This window comes from Eleutherodactylus coqui, chromosome 2 (assembly GCF_035609145.1).
Source record: "Eleutherodactylus coqui strain aEleCoq1 chromosome 2, aEleCoq1.hap1, whole genome shotgun sequence".
Taxonomy (NCBI): Eukaryota; Metazoa; Chordata; class Amphibia; order Anura; family Eleutherodactylidae; genus Eleutherodactylus; species Eleutherodactylus coqui.
In genome coordinates, this window is record NC_089838.1 from 296,311,927 (window position 1) to 296,323,331 (window position 11,405).

The 11,405-nt window shown below is 40.9% G+C and overlaps 1 pseudogene; it reads right to left on the reverse strand.

Moving 5' to 3' along the window:
* Nucleotides 1-5,529, reverse strand: LOC136610212 (nodal homolog 2-A-like; annotated as a pseudogene).
* Nucleotides 5,530-11,405: the final 5,876 nt, after the last annotated feature.

Here is an 11,405-nt window from a genome sequence, read left to right on the forward strand (position 1 = left end):
TCAGCTACATCCGCAGTCTTCTACAACCATTTCCTCGTGGTGCTTCAGTGCGATTTTTCCATCTTCACTTATGAGCATGGAAAGTGCGCTCATCTTCACGGGGACGCAGGAAAGGCACTCGACTTTTTCAGTATCATACAACTTGGCCAAACTCCTGAAAACACGAGCGATATATTAGAATGAGGTTGGTAGCATTTTATGATATATATCAATGTTCAGGTCTTCTATCACAAATCCATCATAACACCTATTGCCTTATAACGGGTCCATTAGTGTTCTGTAGAGGTTTTTACCAAACTTAACAGCAAAGATGGCCTCACAGGCTGCATTATTCTTGCCTGGCAAAAGTGGCAGGAATCCCAATGAAATCTCCAATGACTTCTCCGAACTCATCTGTAAGCAGAGCCTACGCAACACAAGCTATGACAGATCAGCTATAAGTTTTTTGCCTCTATAGTTTACTTATGTCTCTTAAAAGGCTCTTCTACCTTTGACATTTATAGCATGTCCACTTATGAGAGCAGGTATTCCTTGATTAGCATTCCACCTGTTAAAATCGCTATGCATCCTTCGTTGGCTGTTTTTCATAACTCCCTTATACTTCAGTGGTGTCATGAACACGCGTGTACATCTCTGTTCAATCTCTACCTGATTGCAGTGGTTGGTTGTTTGCATCATAGTCTATGGTGGGAAAACTCCTTTAGGGTCGGTTTACACACAGCATTAATCTGAGAAATAAGGTTCCTGAAAGTCCTCACATGAATGGAGTGGAGGTCATGCATGTGAGTGGTTCTACCTTTTATTTAAATGGGTACACCGGAGATTGTCCAGTCCAACCACAATCTTTAGTTTCATTAAAATGAATGGAGTAGCAGTGTGCATGCATGGACGTTGGTCCATTCATGTGGTGACCCTTGTGGCTGCCTTTCTTGGGATGGTGGGGGTCTTAGCAGTTGGAGCTTCGCTAATCATATAGTTATCTTATCCTGTGGATAAGGGATAACTTTCTATCCTGGCACAGCCCTTTTTGTAGTATAAACAGATGTAGCAAATGCCAAACCAATGCTCAGTATGCTAAATCTATTTAACTCCCCAAATTATCTTTTGTGTAGCAATCGCTTGCCAATTACTGCCAGGCTACACAAATAACATAGGTGTGCTGCAATAACTATGTGGTGTGCGACACCAGTGAAGCTGAGGATTGCTCCATCTGCATTATTGGTGTCAAAAAATATGAAACCTCTTTACATGTATTAGAAATAAGGAACGAACATGTAACAATGCTGTCCCAGCTAAATTGGAGAACTTAAAAATTTAGTTATTCATGGTTGATACTTTATAAAGCATGGTTTGTTGCCCGAAAGCTTTCGGTGAGTGGAATTGGACATACTCCCTCACACCTATAAGCATTGTACCTTCTTGGGTAGACAATTTTGTTGCCCCATTCAATCTTATCAAACTTCATCCACATGTCTGCTCTTCTACAGAATGGTCCACCCACTACCATGGTACTGAGTTGCATGCTGTTCACTATCAAGTTGAATGTTATGTGGTGGTTCCTCCTATGTCACCGTGACCCGCTTCCTTTGGTTGTTCTCTTGACCATGACTGACTTTGAGGACTGTACAGTCTGGATAAGGCTGAGAGCGCCAAAATGTCTCATTGGCTTCTCCCTGGCGAAGACAACAAGCATTGCTCTGTCTAATACAAAAGTTGCCGAAGTGAGAGGTTCTGTCTCGTGCTGTGGAATCTGATCCGAATGTGTAGCTTTGCTGGGTAGAGCATCCTCTGCTAAAATATAATCTACCATTAGCTCTGGCTCTACCCGGTAGATGGAATTCTGCAGAATTCTGGTCAGATTAAAGATCTTCCAAGGTTTATTCCTTTTGGCTATAGAATTAGCCTTGAAAGATTCAATGAAGAGCTTCTCTTGGCCTTCCTTGAAGTGGTAAATCTTGACTGTGATGATGTCTCTTTCCAAAAGATGGAAAACGAACTCTTAGTTCTACCAACTTTACTTCAGAGCTGCTCGAAAAAGAAGACATATCGAAAGATATCATCCAGCGGTCTACTTCTTCAGTGCAACCTGGAGAATACACAAAGAATTATTAGAATCCAGACCATCAGAGCAAAGTGTCCCAAGAACTGTTTTGTTCTTATTTTTCACCTTTTTTCGTGTCTTCTCAGCTACAGCCAGACAAAATAAAACCTGTTTGGCCAAATGTCACCATCATGAGATGTGTATTCAGACATGTAGGGGTCTGTTTTTCTATCCTAGTACAAGACCTAAACTGAATACACAAAATGTAATGACATAATGAGCGTTTAGCTGCATCCTACAGCCTGCCAGCCAGTCATCCATCACCAAAGAGCAGGAGAAAGCAAACAGATGGAGGACTGGTCTGATGAGGTTCTTGCCAATCACATCTAATTATCATGTGAAAGGAATACCTTAACCTAAGTTTATCTCCATCATCTACTTCTGAACCTAATAGAAGGGAAAGTTATCTGTGTAACCAGAAATGAACAATTTTAATATTGAATTATGAAATTATTGATATTTTAACCCTTTCAGGACAGAGTCATTTAAAGCATTTTAGATTAATGTATTCTATAGTTTGATTTCATAGGCTACCGATTTTATTTTAGTTTTTTTACAGGATATTCAGGCTAGAATAGATCACTCTTCAGCTTGTCTGCGTTTTATAGTGAAAATAGATGCCAAGTCAAAAAAAAACCTTGCAAATGATTACACCAACTCTTAAAACACAAGGTGTAGCAGTGAGTAAAGGAATTGCCCGGTTACTTTAAATTTTTACACCAAAAAGTACTCATTTTCTGCTCCTGCAATGTTAGGGGACTTGGTAGCCTGTTTAGAATCAAAGAAGCCTTGATAAGCCCACAGCGCTATGTATCAGCAATCAAATATCAGCTCCCTCCACTCTTCCATAAGACAACAGAGAAAACACTGCAATATAGTCTGACATACGGTGGAATCCAGAGAGTCTTTTTATTGCTATATATTAGTCTTCTTGTTACTAATCAGGATACTAAGTCTTCCTGCACACTACCGAGCGCAATATCGCCGCATGTATGTACATGCGAGTTTAGGGCGAGAGCACGGCGTATGTTGGCTAAATGATCTCACATCGCAATGCAGCATTCTGCATTTTCTGTGCATGATTTTAACACACGCTTTTTATAACGCACGATGTTACACAGTAGTAATCCCAGTGGTTACCCAGTCCATTTGTGTTGTAGTTTGTGAGGTGAGCACCAATCGCATTTCTGGGAAGAGGGGCTACGCACGCCCCCCCATGACAGTTCCATGTTGTTGGCTACCTCCGGTAATTGTCAGCATGGAGCGGTCACATCCACAGCCCACGTGGCTTTAATCCTCAGGGGATGCATGTTTTTATGTCCTTGATGTTTAAAGCCTATTTAGGCAGGACGTAAAAAGGCAATGGGGCTGTCACTGAAAGGCGTCAGGAGTATTTTGACCCCACAGTTATTTTTCAGGAGTTAATGGAATTTAGAGAAGAAAAAATAAAATTTCATATTTTTTCAAATGTCATTTTAAAAACCTATATATATTTTCTATAGTGCACATCTTGTCGTGTATCCCACGAGGCCTCCTGATTCAATTAGTTTTTTTGCAAAGTTCTTTGTCTTCATTGCAAAGCCAGTTTCCACTCAACTTTGTAATATCGAAGGGATGAGTGAGATTTTTTTCAAAATCTTCATTCCGCAGCTTTCTATATTTTTCAAACACATTTGTCAGCTTGTCAACCGTTGCTAAAACTTGTTGCTTAGAAAGAAAAGGGAAGCTCAGCTTTTCCAAAAGTTTCTGCAATTTTTGAGGAATTTTGCTTATTCGGTCAGCTTGCCCTTTGAATTCATCGTACAACCCCAAAAACCTACCAACAATGTCGCTGTTCAAAGGCATTTTGCACATTTGTCTCATTTCTGTCCTTTTTTCATTTTTTTTTTGTAGTTGAGGTCAAATTCTGTGCCCATTTCTTTACTGCTGATTTAGATTTTTTTTACTTTTAAAAGACATGTTTAAATCAGAAAATAAAATCCATCCCATTAGACATGAGAATTGTGAATTGATGATGCTAACCATATTTAAACCAATTTTAATTAATAAACCGAATTTAGAGCATCACTATCCAGAACTTATCCATCCTCTGTGACTCATTATTTTAAACTTTGCACCTGACCTAGTAACCTTGCTGACAGAAATTCTTGTATTCAAGCTCGCTCTAACCCTTTCCTAGTGGATAGGCTTCTTTTCTTTATTATGTTTTACAACTTATAAACTCCTATTAATTGTTTGCTGTATATGGAAAATGAAATATTGGGTGCCGGAGGATTTTACATGACCAAAAGAAAATAACGCCAGAAAACTAACATATAGGCAAAAGTTCATGAAATGCAACATCAGGAAAATTAATATTTTAAAAAAAGGTAAAAAGTCATAACGCTACTGCGCATGTGTCTGTCAGTTGGCCGGCGGGTACATGCACAGAAGCCAGGAAGGTCCACGGAGGAGGATCGTGTTGGGGTTCAAATGCAGAGGCCTCTGGTAAGAAATTTCAAATGTGAGGGGAGAAGAGGGAAGGGACCGCATTGGTGAGGGGAGATGAAACGTCAGCTGTTTTTTTTAGCTTTTACTTGATCACCATTATCTATTGGATAACTGTGATTACGTGACCAGGGACCGCATACCGCAGCACCCCTGGACTACCTTTTGTAGCAAGGAGCAGGGAGATTTTAAATTTACCAGACAATTGTTGACTTTTGCGCATGCATCCGCCATTTTGCTGACTTAAAGGAAATTAAAGTTTCACCTCCCATCATGGATTGTGTCCAATGAGGGGAGCTGAAACTACTCAGCTGCGCCATTCACAATGTCCTGCGGCATTCTGGTCCGGCTGGGATTGGACGCCGTCTTGTATACCTGGGCTCCCGATGCAAAATGTTGGCTGCTTGGGCAGGACCTCAAATGACGTGAATTATTTCAAGTGCAACAAATCACTTACATAAACTTTTACAATGTTTAATAACATTCTCTGATGGATCAGAGCTTAGAGGGCAGAAGAAATTACATATCTAAGGGCCCCATATTACTGATCACGTAAAAGTAAATTTAAAAAAAAGTCAAGTTTCCAGACCGTTGGATGAGATGCATTTACTTATTTCAGGTCTCCGGCAATTTCCTCCAAGCTTGCTGTGAGTGTTATGTTTGAGAATATCACATCTCAGCACACTTGCAAAGGCTGGCTGCACACTGCACAGCCAGAATCCCCTTGCATAATCCAGCTCTGCCAGCTGCGGTGCCTACCTACTATCCTTCTCTTTTATCTGTGCTGGGGATGGTTCGCACGGCAAGTCCTCAGACCTGCACTGTACAGATGTTTTTATTTATGGAAGCTTCTGCTTACTGCAACGTGAAGGGATGCCCATGGATCGTCTAGCTTCCATTGACAGCAGGGATGTGGTGCTGTTGACTTCAGCACAACACATGTCCGCTTCCGTTCCAGCTGGAAGGGGATGTAGGGGATTTAGAGAAAAATCATATTATAGAATCATAGAATAGTAGAGTTGGGAGGGACCTCCAGGGTCATTGGGTCCAACCCCCTGCTCAGTCTAGGATCACTAAATCATCTCAGACAGATGTCTGTCCAGCCTTTGTTTGAACATTTCCGTTGAAGGAGAACTCACCACCTCCCCTGGTTACCTGTAAAAAAGCATGGAGAGGGTGGCGGTATGGTAGGGGAGTAAGTATATTATTAGGAAGGAGCATAATCGGGACATAGTGTGCATAGCCTGTAGGCTATAATGGGTGCGTATAGGATCGGTCAATAAACACTGACCCAAATAGTGTGTTAGAGGCATCAATTGGAGACAGTAATACCCCAAGTACATAAAACTTTCACTAAACATGCATGCAAATTATGGTGTACAGGCAGACCGGGATTGTGAAGTCTATAAACTCGTTAAAGGCGTCCACTCACTGTTTCTTTGCATGTAAAGATTTGTTGGCCAAGTCCCTGTGGTATACCTTTTTATAGAGTGCAGAGGTTGCAGTGGCATGTCATACTATAGATGGACCATGATGGCTGGTGGAAGGAGGGGGGGGGGGGGCTGATGCAAATTTTAAATCATGACCCAAAAACATCAAATTACCCTTCTGGGTCAGGTCAGTCTATGCATGTGTTTATATTGTAACAAACCCTTTGAGTATTTCTATTATGGACATTTGTTATCTGTTATTAATGACTGCATAATACCTTTTATGTACAAGAGCTGCACTCATGCTAAAAATCATGTATAGAAATAAGTAATAATAGAAGTATCCAGAGTGCAAGTCATTCAATATATATCTTTATATTTACATAGACGGGCAAATTCAACTAAATGTCAGGAATCCCTCAGCTACATCCGCAGTCCTCTACAACCATTTCCTCGTGGAGCTTCAGTGAGATTTTTCCATCTTCACTTATGAGCATGGAAAGTGCGCTCATCTTCACGGGGACGCAGGAAAGGCACTCGACTTTTTCAGTATCATACAACTTCACCAAACTCTGAAAACACAAGATCAATATTAGAATGAGGTTGGTAGCATTTTATGATATATATCAATGTGCAGGTCTTCTATCACAAATCCATCAGAACACCCACTGACTTATAATGGGTCCATTAGTGTCTAAATAAGTTTTTACCAAACTTAACAGCAAAGATGGCCTCACAGGCTGCATTATTCTTGCCTGGCAAAAGTGGTGGGAATCCCAATGAAACCTCCAATGACATCTCCGAACCCATCTGTAAACAGAGCCTACCTAACACAAGCTATGACAGATCAGCTACCTTTTAAAATGATAATTCTACCTTTTAAAATTATAATTCTACCTTTTAAAATAATAATTCTACCTTTATAATTTACCTATATCTCTTCTACCTTTAACATTTATGACATTACTTAGAGAAATGTTCGGCTGTCAGCAGCACTCACGCTCTCACACAGCTTAGAAAAGCTTACTGGTGCATGCCTTTAAACAGGGGACTGGATCCAAATTGTCCCCTATCAACCAGAGTATATACAATGAAAGGCAGCACTCCTTGCAGCGATACAGTAGAAAAAGATACAACCTTTATTCAGTTCATGGTCTAAAAGAGCCTCAGCAACGTTTCAACCCAGACGTGGGTCTTTGTCAAGCTGACTGCTCACAAACAAAACACCTCAATAAAAGTACATAAACACACACCCCCATCACCAAAGTGACCAATAAAACAATAGGAGTTATTACCGATAGGTATGCGGAAGTCCGGTCGGCACACTTCTAATCATGATCTCCATGTTTGAAACACGGGGTATATGCGTCCTCCCGTCCAATCCGCGCATGTGCGGTATTCACAAAAAATCTCACGAGAGTCAGAGACTCATGACGTAAAGGTCCCGGCAGCCGACTTCTAGCGCATGCGCTCTAGCATAGAATGTGTGTGCGGAGCGTCGGGCAAAGGAAAACCCCAAAGGTGGGGGCTGAAATCACTCCCGTATGAGATGCACTGACTGCATATATCCCGGAAACTATTTAAATAGCCAAAAGACAAGAAATACACTATGGCTTAACAAAGCATACATACAAGAGCCGGGCTATTACACAATTAAATAAAAAAAGGAATATAAAAAAACAGAATTATTTTTTAAATTGCATAAATATAGTTTATTTGTATGAATCAAAAAAGAAATTCAGGGAAAAAAAGGAAGGGGGGCGGGGGGGACCTAAAAAAAACAAAAACGCATATTAAAGAAAACATATCCAGGAACACCAGATCAGAAGATGCCCAACGTTGAAAAAATCCGCAACCTTCGGAATAATCCTCCGTGAATCTAAAAACAAGAAAATACAAAAGTCAAAACCATAAATATACAAAAGGTATACTATAACAATGCGAGCGAAGACTCCATACGGGTCAAGGATATAATTATATGCATAGCGCCATATTAAATTCCAGATTGAGGCCATTCGGATGTAATGTATCAAGGTCAAAAATCCATTTAAGTTCCTTTTTTTAATAGAATTCCTTCCCGATCCCCACCCCTGATGTTAAAAGGGACATGGTCGATCACTCTGAACCTAAGTTGGCTCACAGTGACCGGCCATGACAAAATGTTTGGGGATGGGGAGGTCCACTTTTTTTGTGCGTATTGTGCTCTTATGGCCAAGAATTCGCTGACGTATCTCATTGATGGTCTCTCCCACATATAGGAGTCCACAGGGACAAGAAATCAGGTAAACCACATATGTAGAGCGACAGGTATATCGAGATGAGATGGTATACTTTTTACCTGTGCGCGGATGGAAAAATGTGTTACTCTTAATTAAGCTATTACAGCAAGAGCATCCCATGCAAGCAAAGTTACCCATTTTTGGTGTTGTAAGGGTCTGTTGATCGTCCATCCCTTCTCTAACCTGGGCACTCACTAGCTTATCCCTCAGATTAGGTTCACGTTTATAGACCATGAGCGGTATCTCTGAAAATTCAGTAATATGTGAACAATTTTTTTGGAGGATAGGCCAATACCGCTTAATAATTCCGGCTATCCGTTTGCTCAATGGTCCAAATGTGGAAATAAAAGGGATCCTATTTAAATTATCCTTTTTTAGTTTTGGAGACCAAAAGGTCCTCTCGTGGTAATGTTCGAGCCTTACATGCTGCCTTCATGACAATGTCCTTAGGGTATCCCCTCTTAAGGAAACGGTCAGTCATTTCTTTAAGCCTCTGTTCAACATGTATGTCAGAGGTTATCCTATGCACTCTTAAGCACTGACTCCAAGGCAACGAATTGCGCATGTCTGGATGGTAACTCGAGTAGTGCAAAAGATTATTCCTGTCTGTGTCTTTCTGGAATAAGTCCATATCTAACGTGTTTCCCACCTTGACTCTCACATCAAGGAAATCCACTTTGTCTTGGGAATATGTAAGCGTAAACTTTAGTTCAGGTGTAATATTGTTCAACGCTTCAAAGAACAGAAGTAGGTCCGCAATGAGGCCCTCCCACGAAAGAAAAATGTCGTCTATGTATCTCCACCAGCGCAAAACATTGTGCCACCGGGGAGACACACAGACAAAAGAACATTCAATGAAATCCATGAAAATGTTAGCATAGGTGGGAGCCATGTTGGACCCCATTGCGGTACCACACCTTTGTCTGTAGAACTTATGCTTATAAATAAAATAGTTGTTATTTAACACAAAATCCCAAAGCCCCAAAGCAAATTCCATGCAGGCATTGGAGAGTTTGGAAGACATAAGGCATGTAGGAACTGCTTCAATCCCTTTTTCGTGTTCAATTATTGTGTATAGGGAAGTTAAGTCCAATGTAGCAAGGGTCATATCGTCAGAGACTGTGACATCCCAGAGTTTCAACAGAAACTCCCCTGTATCCTTAATGTATGACTTTGGATCTTGTGTGACTATGCAAAGAATGCTATCTAAAAAGCGGGAGCAGTTATTAGTAATCGATCCAATACTAGACACTATAGGTCTCCCAGGAGGGTTGGTCAGGCTTTTATGCACCTTAGGAAGGACATATATACAAGGAGACACTGGATATTTCACAATTAAAAATGCAGCAAGCTGTTTGTCAATAATGCCCGCCAGCAAGGCCTCATTCACCATGTCGGTGAGTGTGCTCTGAAGGCATACAGTGGGATCCCCATCGAGGACCTCATACGTGGAGAAGTCTTGTAATTGTCATTACCTCGTTGTCATAATCGGTGGTGTTCATAATGACAAGGGCCCCACCCTTGTCCGCTGGTTTGATAGTGAGGGACAGATCATCCCGGAGCTTTTTAATGGTCATCCTATCTGAGAGTGACAAATTAGTTATTCTTTTTTTTAATATGATTAAAGCTACGGGCTCGGAGGTGACTCAATTCCCCCTTTACCAATGTGATATGTGTCTCGACGGTGGGGTCCGTCGAAGGTGGCTGAAACTGACTCTTCTTCCGAAGGCCAGTGCCTTTAGAAGTAAACCTACTCCCATCTAAACCAGCTTCCATTGTCCCCATTTCCAACGGTTGTTTCTGTTGGAGAAATGACATTTCAATTTTAGTTGTCTAAAAAATCGGTCACAATCTAAATGAAGCCCAAACCAGTCCATGGGAGGAGAGGGACAAAAGGATAGTCCTTTAGACAGTAAATTAAGTTCTGATTTAGAAAGTACCTAATCAGATATATTGATGATGAATGAACTGTCAATCATCTCTGTCTTCTCCTGCTCTCTGATCTCGTTGTCACTCTTTCTTTTTCGGGACCTCTCATGTTTTCGGCCCCCTCTTCTCCGTCGGGGTGTGCGTCTTGTTTTTGGTCCTTGCCGGCGGTCTCCGGGACAAAGAAGGCACCTCAGATCTACTTCCTATTCCTCGATTTGAGTCATCGGTGGAGTCAGAACCAACCGAGGTGAACCCAAAACGTGTGGATTGATATGGCCTTGTGTTTCTTGTTCTCCGCCGTCTCGTCCTTGGCTGTGGGGAAGAATACTTTTTTTTTTATTAAAACGCTAGCTATAGACCCTGCCACTGCGATAATCTTCAAGATCTCTCTGCCATTTATTTTTCTTAGTAATTTTATTGTTCTTGCTGTAGTTCTTACAAAGGTCTTCAGTTTTCTGTATTAAATTATTCCAGTCCGTTTCAGTCATCTGCGTGCGTAACTGTACTTCCATTTCCTTAACATTGTCATGACTTTTCTTTAGGAACTCAACTTTATGACATGTCCACATGAAATGTATGAATGTCTTGTAGATTGTTGTACCACCTATCATGAGTGGCTATTTTTTGACTGCTACTTCACATGTTGAAGTCTGTATGCATCCTTCCTTGGCTGTTTTTATAACTCCCTTATACTTCAGTGGTGTCATGAACACACGTGTACATCTCTGTTCAATCTCTACCTGGTTGCAGTGATTGTTTGCATTGTAGTCTATTCTGGGAAAATTCCTTTTAGGTTGGTTTCACACACAGCAATAATCTGAGAAATAAGCTTCCTGAAAGTCCTGTAGAGTTTGTAGAGTCCAAGCACAATCTTTGGTACTTTCATTAAAATTGATGGAGTTGCAACGTGCGTGCATGTGGTGACTCCGATGGCCCCTTTTCTTGGGATCGGTGGGGGTCCTAGCAGTTGGAGCTTCTTTTATCATTATTTCCTATTCTATGGATAGGGGATAACTTTCTATCTTTGCACAACCATTTTGAGTATATTCAGATGTAGCAGTTGCCAAACCAATGTTCAGTATGGTACAACTATTTAACTTACTAAACTATCATTTGGAGAACTCTAAAATGTAGTCATACATGGTTGATACCTACTTTTATAAAAGCATGGCTTGTTGG